General features: G+C 43.5%; 1 non-coding gene across 1 annotated transcript; it reads right to left on the bottom strand.

Annotated features, from left to right (window-relative positions):
* Positions 1-19,124: 19,124 nt before the first annotated feature.
* Positions 19,125-19,199, bottom strand: Trnas-cga (transfer RNA serine (anticodon CGA)). The gene has a single exon. It is a non-coding gene; the product is annotated as a tRNA-Ser (tRNA).
* Positions 19,200-21,995: the final 2,796 nt, after the last annotated feature.

Raw genomic sequence — 21,995 nt, 5'->3', positions numbered from 1 at the left:
ATCGGCACTATGAAGTTCTTGCCAGTCTTGTTCCTTGATGAGTTTTAAAAGGCTCTCTGTTGCCTTTAGATTAATTTTCCTTCATAGTTTGTAATTATATGTGACATTTGTTACATATGTCTCAATTTTATTATTTTGGATGCATGGTACAAAGTGGAAATTATTGGTGTAATGGGTGTATAATGCGAGGAAAATGTTGTTTACACATCTTTTTAACAAGTAGGAAACTCCACTCTTGTTCCTTAACGAGTTTTAAAAGACTCTCTGTTGCCGTTAGATTAATTTTCCTTCATAGTTTGTAATTATATGTGACATTTGTTACATATGTCTCAATTTTATTATTTTGGATGCATGGTACAAAGTGGAAATTATTGGTATAATGGGTGTATAATGCGAGGAAAATGTTGTTTACACATCTTTTTAACAAGTAGGAAACTCCACTCTTGTTCCTTAACGAGTTTTAAAAAACTGTCTGTTGCCGTTAGATTAATTTTCCTTCATAGTTTGTAATTATATGTGACATTTGTTACATATGTCTCAATTTTATTGTTTTGGATGCATAGTACAAAGTGGAAATTATTGGTGTAATGGGTGTATAATGCGAGGAAAATGTTGTTTACACATCTTTTTAACAAGCTGGAACCTCCACCAGATTGTGTCACACGCTAATGTTAGTATTTGAGAAAAATTAATATTGGTAACTTACGTAATCATTATTACATTCTTACGAAATAGTGATAATGGTAATGATATTTTAAAAATAATTTACCTTCGAGACCGAACCACAATTGAACCTTTCATTTTTACCCTCCCTCCCCCCAGAAAAATACATTTTACCCCTCAGCGGTTAATTACCCTCAGCTTGGGAACGACGGTCATAAATGCAATGAATTTATGGAGCAGATACCATGAGACGAAACTTAGGAAATATCAAAGGTATGCCACTCCCTAGGGCCCCACATACCCGTTATCACACAGTGCCGGCCTCGTTGGAAACAGGTCCTGGAAAGAGCCGCTCTCACAGTGAAGAAACTACCTTCGTATCGTATGACCAACAAGGACGAGATATACGTGCAAGTGGGATGATCTCCAGTTTAAGAAATGTAACTGTCACGCCTCTGCTCATGTCATGTATGGGATGCACTGGGTTTATCAAAACTGGAAGCGGTCTGAAGTAGGTATTAAAAACCATGCAGAAAATGTCATTGAACAAATTCCTTCAGGTTATGAGTACTCAAGGCTGTTAGCGATAATATGTTGTTACGTAGAGCTTAGGGGTGCGTGATGTTTGACTCAAATAATTTTAGTGTCGAGGAATGCAAAACTGTAGAACAAATACTTCCAAGCGAAGATAAAAATGTAGTACTCAGTTGCACTACTGGCCATTAAAATTGCTACAACACGAAGCTGACGTGCTACAGACGAGAAATTTAATCGCCGGGAAGAAGATGCTGTGATATGCAAATGTTTAGCTTTTCAGAGCATTCACACAAGGTTGGTGCCGGTGGCGACAACTACTACGTGCTGACATGAGGAAAGTTTCCAACCGATTTCTCGTACACAAACAGCAGTTGACCGGCGTTGCCTGGTGAAACGTTGTTGTGATGCCTCGTGTAAGGAGGCGAGGACTTTCATAACGGTCGGATTGTAGCCTATCGCGATTGTGGTTTATCGTATCGCGACATTACTGCTCGCGTTGGTCGAGATCCAATGACTGTTAGCAGAATATGGAATCGGTGGGTTCATGAGGGTAATACGCAACGTCGTGCTGGTTCCCAACGGCCTCGTATCACTAGCAGTCGAGATGACAGGCATCTTATCCGCATGGCTGTAACTGATCGTGCAGTCACGTATCAAGCCCTGAGTCAACAGATGGGGCCGTTTGCAAGACAAAAACCATCTGCACGAACAGTTCCACAACGTTTGCAGCAGCATGGGCTATCAGCTCGGAGGCCATGGCTGCGGTTAGCCTTGACGCTGCATCACAGACAGGAGCACCTGCGTTGGTGTACTCAACGACGAACCTGGATGCACGAATGGCAAAATTTCATTTTTTCGGATGAATCTAGGTTCTGTATACAGAATCATGATGGTCGCATCCGTGTTTGGCGATATCGCGGTGAACACACATTTGAAGCGTGTATTCGTCATCGCCATACTGGCGTATCACCCGGCGTGATGGTATGGGGTGCCATTGGTTACAAGTGTCGGTCACCTCTTGTTCGCATTGACGGCACTTTGAACAGTGGACTTTACATTTCAGATGTGTTACGACCCGTGGCTCTACCCTTCATTCGATGCCTGCGAAACCCTACATTTCAGTAGGATAAAGCACGACCGCATGTTGCAGGTCCTGTACGGACCTTTCTGGATACAGAAAATGTTCGACTGCTGCCCTGGCCACCACATTTTCCAGATCTCTCACCAGTTGTAAAAGTCTGGCCAATGGTGGCTGAGCAACTGGCTCGTCACAATACGCCAGTCGCTACTCTTGATTAACTGTGGTATCATGTTGAAGCTGCATGGGTAGCTGTACGTGTACACGCCATCCAAATTTTGTTCGACTCAATGCCCAGGCGTATCAAGGCCGTTATTACGGCCAGAGGTGGTTGTTCTGGGTACTGATTTCTCAGTATCTATGCACCCAAATTGCGTGAAAATGCAATCACATGTCAGTTCTAGTATAATATATCTGTCCAATGAGTACCCGCTTATCATCTGCATTTGTTCTTGGTGTAGCAATTTTAATGGCCAGTAGTGTATAAGGTCAATAAGACTTCTGAGGCAGTTCATTCTATACTTACTTACTGATGTACTGAAAATTTTTTTGAAGGAAACAGTCTTACTTTCCAACTGTGGGTTCAATGCTACAGTGACGGAGCTACATACTGAAGCAGAGTGTAATGGAAACAGGGAGCTCCATCTTGCTTCGATCCGCAAAACGATGCCATTATTTCACGATTCTGCTCGCTTCAATTACTCCAGACGTGTACATCTATATGTTTAAGATACGTGTGCACTGAAAGAGACAATGGATCCAATAACGTATGAAAGATTTACGAAAGATGGCTACCTTACAATTCGACGGTCTCATAAATTTTGGTCAGCGATATGGCCTGACGTGACCATCGAGCAAACTACGCTGATATCGATGAAATCGTCAGGATTTAAGACGCTGCAGGGATGTGAAATTATAGCCCCTTCTGTTCTTTGTTAGACTACTGGATCCGTTTATCTACGTAACATCTAGGAAGGCCTGTGGAGATAAATTAGGAAAGTCCGAGAAACATGTAGAGAGAAGACCTACACAAATTCGGAGGAAAAATCGAGACGTCAGAACTATCATCGATCGGTTTGCTTCCCTTGAGCCATTTGCTAAAACGAAAGTTAGTAATGATGAAAAAGTACATGTATGGATGAAAGGACTTGGAGTACTGTGGAGTACTGTGACTGGTGATGTAACCTTGTACTGTATTTATTAATAAAGTCTGATCTGTAGCGTCAGCCGCCAATCGCTAGACGTACATCTGGTGACCGGGTGCTCAAGGGTGCAACAATTTGAAAAAAAGTCGAAAACATAGTGCCGCGTTGTCCGCTGAGCGCCTGCGAGGCTGCATGATGCAACCCGAGTGGAGGTTGGCTCGCCAGCAGGTAAGCGCACTGATAGAACGACTACAGCGCGCGTACGCTATTTTGCTCCCGTGCCGGTCTTCGCAGAGGCTAAGTCCGTTATCAAAGCTCTTACGTAATCAAGGTCAGGCGCTCAGTATATAAGCGGCCAACGCAGACCAGCGGATTCTCCTTCTCCCAGAGCGGATTTTCCTCCGTCCCCCCCTCCCCTGAGACCCTGCACCCCCTACTTGCCACTCTCCTTCCCACATCCCTCCCTACCTGACCCTCTCCAGCGCACTTCCCCGCCCATCTCCCCCTTTCTTCCCCTCCCTCCCTCCCTTCTTCCGGTCTCCCTCATCTCCTGGCGCCTGGCAGATCCTCTGTATTGATCATCATCAGTGTGCCACATCAGTGTTGTGTTTAATGCTGTTTCTCGTGTGCGTCAAGAGGTGTGATTTTAATTGTGTACTGCCTTGAGGTTCGCCGTCAGTGTTACGTTATGTGCTATGTCTTCTGTCGCTACCTTTATGCTCCTGTCGTACTGTGCCTTGTGTTCTTTTAACCGTCGCAGTGTGTGGCTTTTTGTGTGTGCTACTTTTAAACAGTTTTTATCTCCATTTTACAGTCACCCCGTTTTTTGTCTATTGCCTTCCACGATGTTCCCCCTTTTATATATCTATGTTCACCTTATTCTCTCCTTTGCTGTTTTTTAAATGTCTTCTATTGTTTTGTTCTATGTCTTCCGGCTGAAGAGCAACGCCTATGCTGCTGCCAGCCCGCCCCGATGGGGAATTGAAATACAATAAAGAAAAAAAAAAACAGCGGAATCATTCCGCTGTGAGCTATATCTGCAACAGCATTGAAGCACTATGCCTCGTCGACGTCTCTATCGTCAACGTCTTACGTTCGCAAGAAGTGGCACGGCCGGTAAAAGCAAATTCACTTGTTACATGACTGAAATGATGGGTGATATCGCTTTGTCTAAAGCTATGAAACCTGCACTTAAAACCTAATGATGACGTTTTTCTTTTGAGATGGTGACAAGCAACATCAGATATCGGCGTCTTGCTGTGGATGTAGGTCGATTCATGCTCTTACAGTTTATGTTTATTTGCGAAAAAGACACTTCCAATATGTGATCTCTCTCCTCTCCATTGGTCCCTATTCTCGGAGGAAGCCCTCCAGAAAGAACGAAGTGCATCCGTTATTCCTCTTTCAACCCACTAACGAATGACACAGAACTGCCAAGCATCGAAATACATGGAACTACATCCACTGCACAAAGTTTTACGTGTCGTGTTCAACTGTCTCCTTCCATTTTCGAGCAGAAGGTCAAAATCGTGATAATCCCAACTCCAGATTCGGTAGAAAACAAAATCTGTAAGAGAGTGGACAGAGAACGGCTTGTCAGAGCTACAGGTTCTGTTGGGATGTTCCTTTTGAAAGTATGTACGACACAGGGAATGTTTCTGGGAAATGACAAGAACAAGTCTCGTTTCATTTCCCTCCTCAGAAATCCGTTTGATCGATCATGCAAAAACGATACGGAAAGTGTAAGAGGATGCTAATGTTTTCACAGTAACGACAGCAAACTCATTGTTTTCTCAATATGAGGCACTCATAACCACTGGTGAGGATGTCGATCTGCTGTATATCTTCCTAGCTCCCCCTCTTCCCAACATATATATACCGGGTGATAAAAAGTCAGTATAAATTTGAAAACTGAATAAATCACGGAATAATGTAGATAGAGATGTACAAATTGACACAGATGCTTGGAATGACATGGGGTTTTATTAGAATCAAAACAATACAAAAGTTCAAAATTTGTCCGACAGATGGCGCTTCATCTGATCACAATAGCAATAATTAGCATAACAAAGTAAGACAAAGCAAAGATTATGTTCTTTACAGAAAATGCTCAATATGTCCACCATCATTCTTCAACAATAGCTGTAGTCGAGGAATAATGTTGTGAACAGCACAGTAAAGCATGTCTGGAGTTATGGTGAGGCATTGGCGTCGGATGTTATCTTTCAGCACCCCTAGAGATGTCGGTCGATCACGATACACTTGTGACTTCAGGTAACCCCAAAGCCAATAACCGTACGGACTGAGGTCTACGGACCTGGGAGGCCAAGCATGACGAAAGTGGCGGTTGAGCACACGATCATCACAAAACGACGCGCATCTGTCGGACATTTTGTGAACTTTTTTTTGGTCCTAATAAAACCCCATTTCATTCCAAGCATGTGTGTCAATTTTTGCCTCTCTATCTACATTATTCCGTGGTTTATTAAGTTTTTAAATTTATACTGGCTTTTTGATTAGGCGGTACATAAAAAAAACTGGTAAAGATAAATGACCTGAAGTGTTGCACTCTAGCAAATGTTTCAGACACACTCAAGTAGTTGAAAACATTTTATTCATTCGTGCTATAAGTTGAATGAATTTCTTGTATTTCCGCCAATGATCGCAAAACGTTTTGTCCTTAAACTACCGGTTGCGGTCAGCAATGACCATCTTCAGATCTGTAGCAAAACTTGGGAAATGAAATACAACTAGTGGACAAATGACGTCTTAGAACAATAAAATATGCCATGAGGAAAAATTGTTACTTGCATGGGTGTAAAACTGTGCTTAAAGTATGATGAGGCGTGCTTGTTTTATAACATGTCCAAATATAATAAAGTCATTGTGATATCGTCAGAAAATACACTCCTGGAAATTGAAATAAGAACACCGTGAATTCATTGTCCCAGGAAGGGGAAACTTTATTGACACATTCCTGGGGTCAGATACATCACATGATCACACTGACAGAACCACAGGCACATAGACACAGGCAACAGAGCATGCACAATGTCGGCACTAGTACAGTGTATATACACCTTTCGCAGCAATGCAGGCTGCTATTCTCCCATGGAGACGATCGTAGAGATGCTGGATGTAGTCCTGTGGAACGGCTTGCCATGCCATTTCCACCTGGCGCCTCAGTTGGACCAGCGTTCGTGCCGGACGTGCAGACCGCGTGAGACGACGCTTCATCCAGTCCCAAACATGCTCAATGGGGAACAGATCCGGAGATCTTGCTGGCCAGGGTAGTTGACTTACACCTTCTAGAGCACGTTGGGTGGCACGGGATACATGCGGACGTGCATTATCCTGTTGGAACAGCAAGTTCCCTTGCCGGTCTAGGAATGGTAGAACGATGGGTTCGATGACGGTTTGGATGTACCGTGCACTATTCAGTGTCCCCTCGACGATCACCAGTGGTGTACGGCCAGTGTAGGAGATCGCTCCCCACATCATGATGCCGGGTGTTGGCCCTGTGTGCCTCGGTCGTATGCAGTCCTGATTGTGGCGCTCACCTGCACGGCGCCAAACACGCATACGACCATCATTGGCACCAAGGCAGAAGCGACTCTCATCGCTGAAGACGACACGTCTCCATTCGTCCCTCCATTCACGCCTGTCGCGACACCACTGGAGGCGGGCTGCACGATGTTGGGGCGTGAGCGGAAGACGGCCTAACGGTGTGCGGGACCGTAGCCCAGCTTCATGGAGACGGTTGCGAATGGTCCTCGCCGATACCCCAGGAGCAACAGTGTCCCTAATTTGCTGGGAAGTGGCGGTGCGGTCCCCTACGGCACTGCGTAGGATCCTACGGTCTTGGCGTGCATCCGTGCGTCGCTGCGGTCTGGTCCCAGGTCGACGGGCACGTGCACCTTCCGCCGGCCACTGGCGACAACATCGATGTACTGTGGAGACCTCACGCCCCACGTGTTGAGCAATTCGGCGGTACGTCCACCCGGCCTCCCGCATGCCCACTATACGCCCTCGCTCAAAGTCCGTCAACTGCACATACGGTTCACGTCCACGCTGTCGCGGCATGCTACCAGTGTTAAAGACTGCGATGGAGCTCCGTATGCCACGGCAAACTGGCTGACACTGACGGCGGCGGTGCACAAATGCTGCGCAGCTAGCGCCATTCGACGGCCAACACCGCGGTTCCTGGTGTGTCCGCTGTGCCGTGCGTGTGATCATTGCTTGTACAGCCCTCTCGCAGTGTCCGGAGCAAGTATGGTGGGTCTGACACACCGGTGTCAATGTGTTCTTTTTTCCATTTCCAGGAGTGTATACGCAAAATCAGCTTAGCATCGTGGCACATATCTAAAATATTGTGCGCACTAGGCCACATTCTCGCAGCCGTACTGTCTCTATCGCTGCTGTTCATTACAAACAGCAGTACATAGGTTTGTGCCGTAAGATCGTTAGACGTCGCTGCTGTAAAAGCCAATTCCCACTAGAGCGCGGCAGTGCAGCGGCAAGCGTTTTCCTCGGTGACGAGGCGGATAGCGGCATTGGCGTACCCATCTGTAAACGGCCAACGCTAGCGGTAGCCAATGACGGGCCGCCACTGCGGTAAGGGGCGGGACTCACTGACACGTGCCGTGCATTTGATTAACTATGCCGTGAACCTATGTGAAAGAAAGACGAGTTTGGGTGAAAACACACCAACTTTTCTTTACGACGTACTCTTTCACATATTTCGTTACTTCATGTTTTCTTATTTCATTGTTCATAACCGTTTACTGTCTCATTTAATAAACCGATCACCCCAGAACGGAAACTTATTGATACTTTCATAACAGCTTTTAGTATTGCAAATTGTAGTACTTAAACGCGGTTTACTATAATGATAATACATTACCTCTTATGTGGTAGCCACCTATTTGTAATTGAAAATGTCTGACAATTGATCCCCAGTATTTGCTGTGTTAAGATCATGTATTTTGACCACTCCGTAAGTGGTAGTTACTGAAATTACCAATGAAGTAATATCACAAAACTCAGCTCCATCTCTAGACTGCCATTAACATTATCATTACCAAGATAGACATAAAGGTAACATCCAAAACACATTCAGACAACTTTATATGCCTACCTACACCACAGATGATGAACAGATTGAAACAATGTACGATAAACGAGATTATTCAGATAGTTAAGCCAGACAAAAATTTAAAATGTAATGAGAGACTGGAATCCTGTAGCAGGAATAGGAAGAGAAAATAATCGGAAAACATAGGCTTGTGGAAGGGATGAAAGAGGAAGCCAACTGAAAGAATTTTGCAAAGAGCGTAATTTAATCATCGCCAACACTTTGCTTAAGAATCATGAAAGAAGGATGCATATTTGAAGCAGACTTTTCGAAACCAAATTTTAAATTGTAAGACATATCCCGGTGCAGACGCAAACCGACCATAATTTATTCGTTACGAACTGCAGTTTACAACTAAACGGATAGTAAACGGTAGCAAATTAAGGAGATAGAACCTGAATATGTTAAGATTCAGAGTTCTGCGATAATCTTAAAGGGACCATTGGGTAACGACTGACAAAATCAGAGGAAAGAATCCACTACAATACAATGGATGTCTTTGAGAGAAGAAGTGGCGAAGGCAGCAGAGGATGTAACTGGGTAAAAAGTACAGTAGAAATCCTTGGATAAATCATGATATATTCAGTTTAATTGTCAACAGGAAAAATATAAAAAAGCAGCAAATAAAGTAGGCCTTAGGAAATAGAGACGTCTAAAAATGACGTTGACAGAGTCCAAAATCGCAACTACGGTTTTCCACTTGGAAAATTGGAAAACATAAAATCCGAAACTAAGCAAAAAAAAGGAAAGAAAACTTTGCCCAAAAGAGAAGCAACTGTCGAAAGCTCATGTGGCAAGTCACAACTAAGCCAAGAAGAGAAGGCTGGAAGGTGGAAGGAACGTGTAGACAGGAGAGTGGGAAGAGCTATACAAACTAACATGAGAACAATGTTAGATTCCTGTGAACTGTCTGAAGACGTAAGGCAATACTGATCCTACCACTTAGCTTAGTAGACAGAGTGAAGAAAGGCAAATCTATGTTTATAGCATTTGTATATTTAGAGACACGTTTTGTCAATCTTTACTGAATGCCACTCTTTCAACCTCTGGAGCTATCAGCGACAAAACATAGAAACACAAGATTATCTACAGCTTGCACAAAACCAAACTGCAGTTGTACGACTTCAATGACCTGAAACGGAAGTAGTAATTGGGGAGGCAGAAGTAGAGAGCATGTAAGATGCAAACTGCCAATAGCGAGAAAGGCGTTTCTGAAAAGGGAGCATTGACATCGAATACAGGGTGAAAAGTATTTAAACCGACAAACTCTGTGAGGTTGTAGGGGACATCAAAACAAATATTTTTCCCTAATGTCATTTTTTCTTATGAGCGTTATTTAAACCGGTGGACGCCGTAATAAGCTCTTCAGTTGTTACAGGCCGTATTACGAACTTCAGTTGTTAGAGAGCGTATTACGCTCTTCAGTTGTAGGCAACTGCTGTCCACCAGAGTAGTAGTGAATTGTCTGCACTGTCTCTGTTTACTAATGGAGCGATACACCTGGAGTGAGTACACTTATATGGTTGGTGCGTACTACGTAGCTCACCACAATGGACGAACTGCACAGCGGGTTTATCAACAACAATATCCTAATCGTCGTATCCCGCATCATACGACCTTTGCTGCTGTGTACCAACGTCTGGGTGAGACAGGGTCATTTAGCATATTACCTGGACAGGGACGCCGTCGCACGATAACAACGCTGCAATTTGAGGAAGCTGTCTTGCAGCATGTCGAGCGGGATCCTTCAATCAGCACTCGTGCTATTGCAAGTAACATGGGGACGAATCAGACGAATGTAAGAACAGTCCTTCGAGAGCAGTTGTTACGTCCATTTCACTTACAGCGTGTGCACAACCTGGAACCAGTTGATTATTCACCCAGAGCACAGTTTTCGCAGTGGTGCCTGTAACAGTGTGAAATGCATCCTACATTTCCATCCTCTGTGTTGTTTACCGATGAAGTAACGTTCGGGCGTGATGGAGTCTTCAACATGCACATTCGCATGTTCGGAGTGAGGATAACCCACATGCTACAGTTACTAGCGCTCATCACGTGCGGTTCTTCGTTAATGTGGGGGTCGGTGTTGTTAGGGACTGTTTAATTGGGCCGTATCTGCTACCTAGGTTCAAATGGTTCAAATGGCTCTGAGCACTATGCGACTTAATTTCTGAGGTCATCAGTCGCCTAGAACTTATAACTAATTAAACCTAACTAACCTAAGGACATCACACACATCCGTGCCCGAGGGAGGATTCGAACCTGCGACCGTAGCAGTCGCTCGGCTCCAGACTGTAGCGCCTAGAACCGCACGGCCACTCCGCCGGCTGCTACCTAGGCCATTAAATGGAAAGCACTATTACAATTTTCTCGCCAGAGTATTGCCAAAATTGCTGGAAGTCGTCCCGCTCCGTACAAGACAACTCATGTGGTTCGAACATTGACGGGGCGCCGGCACATTTCAGTCGTCGTGTGCGTTGATTCCTGGACCGACGGTTCCCAGAAACGTGTATTGGCAGAAGTGGTCCTGTACCATGGCTTGCTCGATGCCCAGATATGTCCCCTCTGGACTTTTGTGTGTGGGGAGAGATGCGCAACTTGTTTACGCAACTTCTGTTGCCTCAGAAGAGGATCTGGTTGCCCGGGTAGTAGTAGCAGCCGGAACAATTCAAGAGACTCCTGGAGTTTTTGCCTGTGTCAGACATAACATGATCCGACGGTGTAACCTTTGTTTACGTGTCAATGGAGGCATTTTTGAAAATCTACGGTAACTGAAATTGGGTTGTGTTAATGTGTTGTCTCTTGGTCATAAAAAGATGGAAGAGTGTTTGTTGGTTTAATTAATTTGCCGCCAGAGAAATCTTCTTCTACCGGTTTAAATACTCCTCACAGGAAAAAATGACATTAGGGAAAAATATTTCTTTGATCTCCTCTACAACCTCACAGAGTTTGTCGGTTTAAATACTTTTCACCCTGCATAAATCTAAATTGTTGAGCAGTATTTTATAAAGGTATTTGAGTGGAGTATAGTCTTGTATGTAAGTGAAACGTGGACGATGAACAGTTATGTCAAGAAGGCAATGGACGCCTTCAAAATGTGGTGCTAAAGAAGAATGCTGAAGATTAAATATGTAGATCATATAACTAAAGGAGAGGTATTGAATAAAACTGAGGAGGAAAAGGAAATTATGGCACAACTTGTCTAAAGGAGGGGATTAGTTGACATTACATATGATGAATAGTCAGTTTGGTAACGGAGGCTTAATTGTTGAGAGCGAGAGAGACCAAGACTTGGCAACGTTAAGCAGATTCGAATGGTTGTATGTTGCAGTAGGTACATAGGGTGAAGGGGCATATACAAGGTAGACTGCTGCGGAGCACTGTATCAACACAGTCTTCAAGCTGAAGGCCACAGCATAAAAATAGTGGGACGAATCGTATTTCTTGTTAGTGCAGTCCAGCAGCAAATAACATTACCTTTTAATAGGTAAGTCAGTTGCGTATTTATTGCCAGAATATTCGTTTAATACAGCCTGTTGCACATATCACTTCTGATGTATTTGTGTATGCATCTCTGTTACTCATTGTAAACAGCCCTATGTTACGGAAAAGTTACAACTTGAATGGAGTTTTCTTAAAGCGACTGTCAGCAAATGATAAAGTTGATTACTGAGGTGGCCACTCTGCTATTTGTGGCATTTTCCATAAAACATGTATTCATTCATGAACCAACAACCAGTGACTGGTTACGTGTTATCCATTACTTTCAGATGCACTGGTGGTTCTCAAACTGTGTAGAAGTCATCGGTGGCAAATGATCGTAGTGCAGTTCTGCAGACGCTGTGACACGTTTCTTGCGCGGTGGAGGATTTTTCGCTCACTTCAAATATCATGTGACCATTCTCAGGCGTATTGAAGGGTGCAATAACGTCATATGAAACTATTTCTAATTATCGTTTGTGTGGAGGAAACAGGTTAATCAAAAAATAAATATGGCATTTTGGCAACGAAATATCGAATCGGCAATTGGATCATAACACCTGAAGTGGTAATTGTGAACCAATTACTATGACTGGTTCTTCATAACTACTTGCAAGACTGGGATCAGTGAGACTTACTGGAGACGATGCATAGAATATTACATTTGATACTTAATGGAAGGTGTTTGTCACGAAGATTCGGCCAGGGATGAAAAATCTTTCGGTAAAAGAAATCGACTTACCAGCGGCTATATATCCTGCCTGTAAAGACTATTTTAGCGGTACTGGAAAGAGTAATTGGGAATCTGGTGTTATTAGATGTAATTATAATGTATTCTAAACGTTGCAAATAAACAAAATGATTTAAAGCAAAACAAAAAATTAATCACCAGCAGAAAGCACAGAAATATTCGTATCGTAAATAACAAACGCCTTTTTCTTGCTGTGATGTATTTTCTTTGTTCCAGGCGCGTTTCGCCTTTTACTTTAAGGCATTCCGAGTGGATCCTTTGCGATATTTGTAGATTATAAAACAATTCACGTCTTATTTTTTACGTGAATAAGTGATTACTTATAGTTAATCAAGTTTCTGGCTGGCATCGCATGTCCTCTCATCTGGTCGCAGGCTGTAGGTCGCACTATAACTTCAGTTACGAGACATAAGCACATTTTTTTCACACGTTTCTGTTCTTTCGGCTAATTGGTGTGGAGCACTAGTATTCTTCTGTCACTAGCTGCGGATATTTTAACAACAACTGCTTTAAAGTCGTAACTACTGTGTGTTGAGTTTATGTCTCTTATTTGATTTGTTTATCTACATGTCGCTAGCCTAACGAAATATACAGGGTGATTCAAAAAGAATACCAAAACTTTAGGAATTTAAAACTCTGCAACGACAAAAGGCAGAGCTAAGCACTATCTGTCGGCGAATTAAGGGAGCTATAAAGTTTCATTTAGTTGTACATTTGTTCGCTTGAGGCGCTGTTGACTAGGCGTCAGCGTCAGTTGATGCTAAGATGGCGACCGCTCAACAGAAAGCTTTTTGTGTTATTGAGTACGGCAGAAGTGAATCGACGACAGTTGTTGAGCGTGCATTTCGAACGAAGTATGGTGTTAAACCTCCTGATAGGTGGTGTATTAAACGTTGGTATAAACAGTTTACAGAGAATGGGTGTCTGTGCAAAGGGAAAAGTTCTGGACGGCCGAGAACGAGTGATGAAAATGTAGCACGCATCCAGCAAGCATTTGTTCGCAGCCCAGGAGAATCGACTCGCAGAGCTAGCAGAGAGCTGCAAATTCCACAATCAACTGTATGGAGAGTCCTACGAAAAAGGTTAGTTATGAAACCTGAACGTCAACTACCCGAGGCGATGGATCGGCCGCCAGGCAGTCCGTGACAGAGCACTTCATCACTGGCCTCTAAGAAGCCCTGATCTTACCCCCTGCGATGTTTTCTTATGGGGGTATGTTAAGGATATGGTGTTTCGACCACCTCTCCCAGCCACCATTGATGATTTGAAACGAGAAATAACAGCAGCTATCCAAACTGTTACGCCTGATATGCTACAGAGAGTGTGGAACGAGTTGGAGTATCGGGTTGATATTGCTCGAGTGTCTGGAGGGGGCCATATTGAACATCTCTGAACTTGTTTTTGAGTGAAAAAAACCTTTTTAAATACTCTTTGTAATGATGTATAACAGAAGGTTATATTATGTTTCTTTCATTAAATACACATTTTTAAAGTTGTGGTATTCTTTTTTAATCACCCTGTATACTGAAAATTTGTTCACTTCTCTTTATATCTGTTTGTGTGTTGTGTGTGTGTGTGTGTGTGTGTGTGTGTGTGTGTGTGTGTGTGTGTGTGTGTGTGTACTTAGTCGGGGCTAGTTGTAGACAGCTAAAAGTGAATGTAATAGCTGAAAGAGAGTGGTTGAAAGTTTTCGTGTTCAGTTGATTCGAGTTTTGGTTTAAATGTTTAGTGGAGGCATTTATGTAAAAGTGAGGACAAAGGGGTTGAACAGAAATGGACAGACGTCAATTTTCAGTGCATAATACGTTAGATTGGCAACATGTTTATAAACAAACCAAATAATGAGAGACATAAAGTGAATGCACTGTAGTTACGACTTTAAATCACAGTTTCGGAAAGATATCTGCAGCTAGTGACAGAAGAATAGTAGCGCTCCACACCAACTAGCGCAAAGAATATGAAAATCGTGAAGAAAAAAGTGCGAACGTGAAAATGTGCGTATGTTCCGTAAGTTATGTTTTAGTGCGGCCTCCAGCATGTGGCCAGATGAGAGGAAACGCAGATATCAACCAAAAACTCGATTAATTGTAAGTAATGACTTATTTACGTAAAAAAATGTGAACTGTTTTATAATGCCGGCCGGGGTGGCCGAGAGGTTCTAGGCGCTACAGTCTGGAACGGTCGCAGGTTCGAATCCTGCCTCGGGCATGGATGTGTGTGATGTCCTTAGGTTAATTAGGTTTTAGTAGTTCTAAGTTCTAGGGGATTGATGGCCTCAGAACTTAAGTTCCAGAATGCTCAGAGCCATTTGAATCATGTTTTGTTTTATAATCTGCAAATATCTCATATCAAAACAAAACTGAATTTTTCCAGATTCCACTGAAGATGCCTCACAGTAACAGGCGAAACGCGTCTGGGACAAGTAACATACATGGCAGCAAGAGAAAACCGTTTTGTACTTACAAAACGAAATAATCAGTAGTCGTAGATACTCAACAAATCTGAGGACATACCAGCAAATTATTTTTGATTTAACTTCCATAGGTCTATATAGAACATTGTAAATACCAATACGTTCCATGTCACTGTAATGCTCATTTCACGTGCTACTAGACGCAGTTTCAAAAAATCTTCGATCTATTGTGAAAAATTATAGTACTTTCACAGCTCGACAAATAAAAAGGTTTAGAATATTTATCATGCGACGAAATACTGACTCTTAATGGGCTATCATTTTCAAAAAAACGCATTTCGATGTCTTCAACCGTTTACGAAACACGGAGCAGATATAACCACATATTTTACGGCAAGCAGGGCGTAGTATTGGCTGGACCCGCGCGCGGTCCCCGCGCTGCCCGTCCGCCGACATATCATCCAATATCTAGAGAACTGCTATCGTTCTGCTCTCAACTTAAAAAAAAAAAAAATCGATACGTTGGCTAAATTTCATATCCAATAATGTATTACCCTAAATGAACTACACGCAAAGTCTACGCAATGCATTTTTACATCTGCACACTCAATAAAATTTCGTGTAGTGGTTTACTTACAAGTGATAAATCAAATAACCACGACGAACAACGAAAAGAAATTCACTCCTTTATCGAGCGAATATATCAGGCTGTAAGATGCAGAAGAAGCAAATTTTTGCACCAAATAGTTTCCTTGAAATAGGATGATAAGTATTTGATAGCTTCCGCAAAGCCCGCGCCAGCGCTTCGACGAAAGTTCGTATACCCAGGGGTTCTGTACCTGACGTCACGCTCAACGCTTTCTGTGATTGGCGGCGCGGATCTGCAGCGCGACACGTGGCAGCGGTAGCGATTCGACCTGGGCAAAAAGCGACACAGAGCCGGCTACGCAGCGCCGCTGACGGCATTTCCATGAAAACCATGGCTCCGCCGCGCGGTAGCCCTAGTGTGAATGGCCTTAACTGTACACACATTTGTCAATTTTAAAATTGTACAGTATGCAACAAATAAGGACTGCAGCAGCTAAAATCTACAGCAGACTTGACAAACGTATCAGTTATTACAGTGATAAAATGTAATAATCAAAAACACGAATAAAGATAAAGGAAATGGTTGAGTGATAATATATGATTCTGAAGCACTCTTTTGGTTATTTTAGATAAAAGTAATAAATAGGCAAAAAGGCAAAAAAAGGATGAAAACAGAACACTAAACTAAGTAAGCAGAGACATCTGTTTTCGTAGTCACTAGATTGCAGTTTAGGCCACAAGCCGGAGAATCTACGCGGCGACTCGACATTTAACAGTGACCTAATAATAGGATCTTTTTTTTCTTTATTGTTATTTTAAACCCGTACAACAGGCAGGCTGTCAGCGGCATTCTACGCTGCTCTTCAGCCATAGGATACACAATGAGAAGAAACACTGAGAAGACACATAAGTTACAGAACGGTGGGCAATAAAACAGTAGACACATAAACACAAACACGGAGCCGTTCACACTCGACGATAATCCACACTGCAAACTGTTCATACGATGCACAAACACTGAAGAAGACGATGGCACTGGTGAACGATGGAGTGTGACGGGGAACACTAAACACTAAGCATGACGGCACACACTAAACACTGATGGCGGTGATCTCCGGCGCGCGAATGTCCACTTAGCGTGTGCGAGTCCGGAGACCTGCCAAGAGGGAACGGGGGTGAGGTGGGGGAGAGCAAGGATGCCAATGGCTGAGGAGACGGGGGGGGGGGGGGGCAAAGGGACAGGGGTGAGGTGGGGGAGAGAGGACAGCAAGGATGCCAATGGCTGTGGGGACGGGGTCGGAGGGACAGGGGGAGGAAGCCCGGAGGAGGGAGGAAAAGGCGAGGGAAGGCACCGGCGCGCGAATGTCCGCTTAGCGTGTGCGAGTCCGGGGACCTGCCAATAGTGGAGCAGGGGTGGGGGAGAGGGGAGAGCAAGGATGCCAATGGCTGAGGAGACGGGGGGGGGGGCAGAAGGACAGGGCAGGGGAAGCCCGGAGGAGGGAGGGAAAAGGGAGAGAAGGGAGGGTGGGTTAGGATCTTCGTACTGAAATGTGTTATATAAACAGAAAACGGAGAATCAGATGCGAGAGTAAAACTAAAAACGTAAGAAAATGGAGCAAAAATGTGGTGCACACTGTATTATGTGACGAAAAGACAGGATATACATTAAGGCGTTCATTCAATAACGTAAAACATTGTCAAACATAGCAAAGTAGGTATTGGGTACTATAAGTGGCTTGGGCATAATTAGTGCTCTATTTGGTCAAGGCAAAAACAAGTTTTACAATGTTCTTCCCAAGAGCCGCTCAGTGAATCAACTTGTTTGTGTGTTTCAGCGTGCGTAAGCAAAAGATAGTCGTTTTGGTAGCCGATCAATTATTCACACTTTTCTATGGCGAAGATGAGAAATCTAATTTGGAAAACTTAAGACAGTCAGCTTCTGCCAAAAGAGTGCACTTCTATCCACTAGCATCTAGCTTCAAGATCATACTTGCAAGTGCAGACTTGGCTTCTAGACGATAAAGATCCAACTGAATGGTGGTGGAAGAAGGGTGCTGTTTGGTTATTAACTGAGGTACTTGTGTTGAGGGAACATGCACCTCAAGACTCTCTCAATTTTTTATCAATAACCAAGGTAGTGCTTTAAAAATCAAGTTTGAAATGATCCCTACCCTGCATTCACTCTAATGACAACTCGTGCTAGAATGTTAAAGACGCCTTCGTTGATCTTCGTTTCTTTCTTTTGCTTGTGCCTTGTTCCCGCAATGACGCAGGGTCAGCATGGTTAATCGGAATAGGCAAGGTTAATTTAAGGGGTGACCGGATGCCCTTATTGCCCCCACCCCGTACCCCCCGGGACGGAATTAGTGTACCCCAACTGTCTGTGCCTAGTGTAATCCATGGAATAGTGCGAATGTGTTCAGATATCTGCGAGCCGTGTAACTGAGGCGGAACGTGGGGACCAGCCCGGTATTCACCTAATGTGATGTGGAAAACAGACGCCTTCATTGATGATGGTGAGGAATTCGGAGTCCAAGCTGCATTATAGCCTATGTAGGAATACAGGTAGCCCCTTGAAGAATTGTATTTTCCTGTTCTCCTCCCAGAACCTCTCCATCCCTTCTCTTCTTCTCTCTCGGTCTTCTTCAGATTTCTACAGTATCCCCATCTCTCGTCTGCTTCACTGGTGACTCTCTATCCTTTCCCTGTGCCCTTCTCTGTCGTTTATCTCCGGCATAATAGTCGGGGTGCACTTGCTTCCCCACTTTTCCTTTCCTTCCACCTTGATCCACAATTCCGACCAAGACTTCCGAAGTTCAACTACCCATTTTGTTCCTATCTTTCCTCTTGTTGTCTCTGTTAATTCCCATACTCTTTTCGACATTCTATCTACATTCATTATGGTTATGTGCGGGGCAAACTGGAAAACCTTGCCCTTTTCCGTCTGATTTCTTGATTTCTCCTGATATTATCCACATGATCCGGCACAGTCGTTCCCTAGGTCTTCGCATTCTAGTCCCACTACCTCTTTTAGGACCTAGTACGTGGGGTGGTCATAAGATAATGCAACACATTTTCTTGTCGGTCAGTTTCGGCTGAAAAAATGTGGAATTTGTTGTGGGACATCATGGAGTATTTCCCCTTCTATCCCTACAATTTCATGAAGTTCCGATAGGTGGCCCCGCTATACGTAACCTTCATTTTGGCATCAGTAGCGAGAGGCGTTCCAAGCAGAGAGCTGTCATTGAGTTTCTGTTGGCTGACAAACCAGAGCATCGCAGATATGATATTTGTAGACGCTTGCAGAATGAAACTTCCTGGCAGATTAAAACTGTGTGCCGGACCGAGACTCGAACTCGGGACTCTTGCCTTTCGCGGGCAAGTGCTCTACCAACTGAGCTATCCAAGCACGACTCACGCTCCGGTGGTAGATCTCAGTTGGTAGAGCAGTTGCCCGCGAAAGGCAAGGGTCCCGAGTTCGAGTTTCGGTCCGGCACACAGTTTTAATCTGCCAGGAAGTTTCATATCAGTGCACACTCCGCTGCAGAGTGCAGATGTCATTCTGGAGACATCCCCCAGGCTGTGGCTAAGCCATGTCTCCGCAGTATCCTTTCTTTCGGGAGTGCTAGTTCTGCAAGGTTCGCAGGAGAGCTTCAGTAAAGTTTGAAAGGTAGGAGACGGGTACTGGCAGAAGTAAAGCTGTGAGGACGGGGCGTTAGTCGTGCTTAGGTAGCTCAGACGATAGAGCACTTGCCCGCAAAAGGTAAGGGTCCCGATTTCGAGTCTCGGTCCGGCACACAGTTTTAATCTCCCTGGAAGTTTCATATCAGCGCACACTCCGCTGCAGAGCTATGATCTCATTCTGCTTGCAGAATGTTAAAGGATAATTGGCGGTATACAAAAGCAAGGTGAGTCGTTAGGCGAGGCGCCTGTCATCATCGCAACAAGATCAAGCAAACTTTTCCGATCCCCCGCGTGTAGGATGGCCTCACACAGCTTCAGTCTTGGAACGAGCGGAGGCTCTCATTCGAGGTGATCTACGGATCACAATCAAACTCCTCGTTGCACAACTGGACGCACCCGAGACGAGCTCACGAAACTTCATTGGAGTGTTCTTCATCATCCACCCAACAGTCCGGATCTCTAACCTTCCGACTTTCATGCGTTTGGCCCAATGAAGGCTCTCCCAGTAGAGTGGTATAATGCCGTCACATTGAACGGATATCATCAAAATAGAGGTTTCTAGCCAAAAGAGTGGGAAATGTTATGGTATATTGGAACCCTGAACAAAACCAACATTTTTCACAAAAAAATATTTACATTACTTATTCAACGTAGATCGTGTAACGCCGGAAATGCATATCCTCCTATTTCCATCTATTGTACTGTAATTTTTTTTCCTTGGTTTGTTACCTCAAGATATGACATTTTTGTCTCTTTATATATTGTAATTCTTTTACTGTTTGTATATATGCATTTATGTTGGTTTGTTTTGTGAATATTATTTGTATTTATACGCTGGGTCTGGCCTGGGGAAAACTATGCTATCGAACGAATACATCGATAGGTCGTGTGGAGAACCAAAGTGTTTAGGATCTTTGGTAGTGTTAACTCTGCCGCGTGCAGCGCGGGGAGAGCATGAGAGAGTCAGGCTGGAGTAGCGAGTGGAGCAGGTGTGTGGTGTGAAGCTCCCGCGAGTTGCCGCGCTTTCGGGGTTTGGCAGCATGTAATTGCGCTCGACTTGCGATGATAGTTTCTGACATGGTGTCGCGGACGGGAAGCATTAGCTGGCGCACATCAAGAGCCCGTTTCGTCTGGTGACCGTGTCGAGAAGAAGGCGCGCCAACATCCAGCTTCTGCGACAGCGACGGCCGACAATGAGTGACTGTCGCCACATCCTCGATCGACGGCTTCAAACCTTCAATCAACCAACAAGGAAGACTGGTAGCACGTAAAGTTTTAGAACTGTATGGCAGACCTCAGCTTTTCAAACTTTTAAAATTGTTGCATCACAAAATTACAGCTACTTAGCATGAACCTTTGTTGCTCATTGTCCCAATTGCATTACCAAGCAGGGTCCCTTCCTTTTCCGAAATGAACCCGAGTGTCGTTGAAATTCAAACGCCAGCATAATCCCATTTCACTGCTTTAATTTCAAAGTTCAGTTAAAGTATTCATAGCTGGCTACAATACTTAGATTACACAAGCACAAATTAAGAGTGCTAGTTTTGTTACCATATTTTAGCTTACCTGTGACTGCAGCTCAGCTTGGTACGTACTAAATTTTACTATTGTTAATTGTTCAGAATCATTTAATTCAAGTTCAAAGTTAAATCTCTTATTTCTAAATTGCGTAGATTCAAGTAGCTTTTGAAATGATTGTTGAGGTAGTCCAAGACTAACCGTATTTTACTGAATTTCGATGTGCTTCAGAAAGAAAGCTCACTATTAACTTCAGTCACTAAATTAACTTTCGATTTTCCGGTTTTATTAATTCTTTTGCTAAATTAAGTGTAGCGAAATTTATTACTTCTGACAAACTTTCAGTTTTCACACTACACTTGTCAACCTTCAGTTGCCACGCTTCTAGTGCTAATTATATGTGTAATAATCTTTCTTTTTCAGTTACTATAGTAATTGTCCTTAGGACTGGCGACCGTAATTTCCCCCAAATATCAAATATCTAATTACCGCTAGTTGATTGTTAACGTAACGGCCGCACATTTACTTTCTTTATTAACTTTATCCCTATTTCAAAATTAATTTCCACCAGTTTCATTAGCATTTTTCCTTTCATTTAGATGTAACCCTTTCCTCCCTCTTTACCGACAAATTAACCTCGGTGACGATTGCTTTTCCCAAATTTCCATTAGGTACACGCGGTTTTATTTTTCACTGTCATTAATGTCGATAAGTGAGGGGGAGGTTACAATCGTACTTACCTCAGTATTTTTTTCCTCTTCTTACTGTAGTTGTTCTGCATCATGGCATCCTAGTCTTCTTGTTTCAGCAGCATACTGCAGTGTTTCAAGTTTTTACCATTCTTATGTCCAACGTCATTGATTAATCTCTATTTTAATTGCAATTACATTAATAATAAATGTTGTACACCTCTATGTTTTAATAATACCAAGAGCTGCAAATAAAAAAAATATGTTAAGAAAGGGGAAATCCAAGAACGACAAGTTCAAAACACCATACTGCTG

Source organism: Schistocerca nitens, chromosome 5 (genome assembly GCF_023898315.1).
Source record: "Schistocerca nitens isolate TAMUIC-IGC-003100 chromosome 5, iqSchNite1.1, whole genome shotgun sequence".
Classification (NCBI taxonomy): Eukaryota; Metazoa; Arthropoda; class Insecta; order Orthoptera; family Acrididae; genus Schistocerca; species Schistocerca nitens.
The sequence above is the reverse complement of the archived record's forward strand: the minus strand, read 5'-3'. Positions and strand labels throughout refer to the sequence as shown.